This window comes from Camellia sinensis, chromosome 6, assembly GCF_055761805.1.
Source record: "Camellia sinensis isolate YWXY chromosome 6, ASM5576180v1, whole genome shotgun sequence".
NCBI lineage: Eukaryota > Viridiplantae > Streptophyta > Magnoliopsida > Ericales > Theaceae > Camellia > Camellia sinensis.
This window is the reverse complement of record NC_138966.1, coordinates 1,425,001-1,428,018: the sequence shown is the minus strand read 5'-3', so window position 1 is coordinate 1,428,018 and position 3,018 is coordinate 1,425,001.

Here is a 3,018-nt window from a genome sequence, read left to right as displayed (position 1 = left end):
CCGAGGCCGTGGCATGGCATGTTGGGCGACGCCGTAGCAAGGCATGCGGGCCGAGGCCGTGGCATGGCATGTTGGGCGACGCCGTAGCAAGGCATGCGGGCCGAGGCCGTGGCTCGACATGTTGGCCAAGGCCGTGGCTCGACATGTTGGCCAAGGCTAAGGCATGGCACGACGGGCAACGCGGTGGCATGGCATGCTGGGCAACGCGGTGGCAAGGCATGCGGGCCGAGGCTGTGGCATGGCATGTTGGGCAACGCCGTGGCAAGGCATGCGGGCCGAGGCCGTGGCATGGCATGCGGGCCGAGGCCGTGGCATGGCATGCGGGCCGAGGCCGTGGCATGTGATGCGGGCCGAGGCCGTGGCATGTCATGCGGGCCGAGGCCGTGGCATGGCATGCGGGCTGAGGCCGTGGCATGGCATGCGGGCCGAGGCCGTGGCATGGCATGTTGGGCGACGCCGTCGCAAGGCATGCGGGCCGAGGCCGTGGCATGGCATGTGGGCCGAGGCCGTGGCACGACATGTTGGCCAAGGCTAAGGCATGGCACGCTGGGCAACGCGGTGGCAAGGCATGCGGGCCGGGGCCGTGGCATGGCATGTTGGGCAACGTCGAAGCAAGGCATGCGGGCCGAGGCCGTGGCATGGCAAGTTGGGCGACGCCGTAGCAAGGCATGCGGTCCGAGGCCGTGCCATGTCATGCGGGCCGAGGCCGTGGCATGGCATGCGGGCCGAGGCCGTGGCATGGCAAGTTGGGCGACGTCGTGGCAAGGCATGCGGGCCGAGGCCGTGGCATGGCATGGTGGGCGACGCCGTTGCAAGGCATGCGGGCCGAGGCCGTGGCATGTCATGCGGGCCGAGGCCGTGGCATGGCATGTTTGGCAACGCCGTGGCATGGCATGGCGTGCGGGCCGAGGCCGTGGCACGACATGTTGGCCAAGGCTAAGGCATGGCACGCCGGGCAACGCGGTGGCATGGCATGCTGGGCAACGCGGTGGCAAGGCATGCGGGCCGAGGCCGTGGCATGGCATGCGGGCCGAGGCCGTGGCATGGCATGTTGGGCGACGCCGTAGCAAGGCGTGCGGGCCGAGGCCGTGGCATGTCGTGCGGGCCGAGGCCGTGGCATGGCATGCGGGCCGAGGCCGTGGCATGGCATGTTTGGCAACGCCGTGGCAAGACATGCGGGCCGTGGCATGGCATGGCATGCGGGCCGAGGCCGTGGCACGACATGTTGGCCAAGGCTAAGGCATGGCACGCCGGGCAACGCGGTGGCATGGCATGCCGGGCAACGCGGTGGCAAGGCATGCGGGCCGGGGCCGTGGCATGGCATGTTGGGCGACGCCGTAGCAAGGCATGCGGTCCGAGGCCGTGGCATGTCATGCGGGCCGAGGCCGTGGCATGGCATGTTGGGCGACGCCGTAGCAAGGCATTCGGGCCGAGGCCGTGGCATGTCATGCGAGCCGAGGCCGTGGCATGGCATGCGGGCCGAGGCCGTGGCATGGCAAGTTGGGCGACGTCGTGGCAAGGCATGCGGGCCGAGGCCGTGGCATGGCATGCGGGCAGAGGCCGTGGCATGGCATGTTGGGCGACGCCGTCGCAAGGCATGCGGGCCGAGGCCGTGGCATGGCATGTTGGGCGACGCCGTAGCAAGGCATGCGGGCCGAGGCCGTCGCATGTCATGTTGGGCGACGCCGTAGCAAGGCATGCGGTCCGAGGCCGTGGCATGTCATGCGGGCCGAGGCCGTGCCATGGCATGCGGGCCGAGGCCGTGCCATGGCATGCGGGCCGAGGCCGTGCCATGGCATGTTGGGCGACGCCGCAGCAAGGCATGCGGGCCGAGGCCGTGGCATGTCATGCGGGCCGAGGCCGTGCCATGGCATGTTTGGCAACGCCGTGGCAAGACATGCGGGCCGTGGCATGGCATGGCATGGCATGCGGGCCGAGGCCATGGCACGACATGTTGGCCAAGGCTAAGGCATGGCACGCCGGGCAACGCGGTGGCAAGGCATGCGGGCCGAGGCCGTGGCATGGCATGTTGGGCAACGCCGTAGAAGGGCATGCGGGCCGAGGCCGTGGCATGGCATGCGGGCCGATGCCGTGACATGGCATGTTGGGCAACGCCGTAGCAATGCATGCGGGCCGAGGCCGTGGCATGGCATGCGGGCCGTGGCCGGGGCATGGCATGTTGGGCGACGCCGTGGCATGGCATGCGGGCCGAGGCCGTGGCATGGCATGTTTGGCAACGCCGTGGCAAGACATGCGGGCCGTGGCATGGCATGGCATGCGGGCCGAGGCCGTGGCATGGCATGTTGGGCGACGCCGTGGCATGGCATGCGGGCCGAGGCCGTGGCAAGGCATGTTTGGCAACGCCTTGGCAAGACATGCGGGCCGTGGCATGGCATGGCATGCGGGCCGAGGCCGTGGCATGGCATGTTGGGCAACGCCGTGGCAAGGCATGCGGGCCGAGGCCGTGGCATGGCATGTTGGGCAACGCCGTAGCAAGGCATGCGGGCCGAGGCCGTGGCATGGCATGCGGGCCGTGGCCGTGGCATGGCATGTTGGGCGACGCCGTGGCATGGCATGCGGGCCGAGGCCGTGGCATGGCATGTTTGGCAACGCCGTGGCAACCCATGCGGGCCGTGGCATGTCATGGCATGCGGGCCGAGGACGTGGCATGGCATGTTGGGCAACGCCGTGGCAGGGCATGCGGGCCGAGGCCGTGGCATGGCATGCGGGCCGAGGCCGTGGCATGGCATGCGGGCCGAGGCCGTGGCATGGCATGCGGGCCGAGGCCGTGGCATGGCATGCGGGCCGAGGCCGTGGCATGGCATGTTGGGCGACGCCGTAGCAAGGCATGCGGGCCGAGGCCGTGGCATGGCATGTTGGGCGACGCCGTAGCATGGCATGCGGGCCGAGGCCGTGGCTCGACATGTTGGCCAAGGCTAAGGCATGGAACGACGGGCAACGCGGTGGCATGGCATGCTGGGCAACGCGGTGGCAAGGCATGCGGGCCGAGGCCGTGGC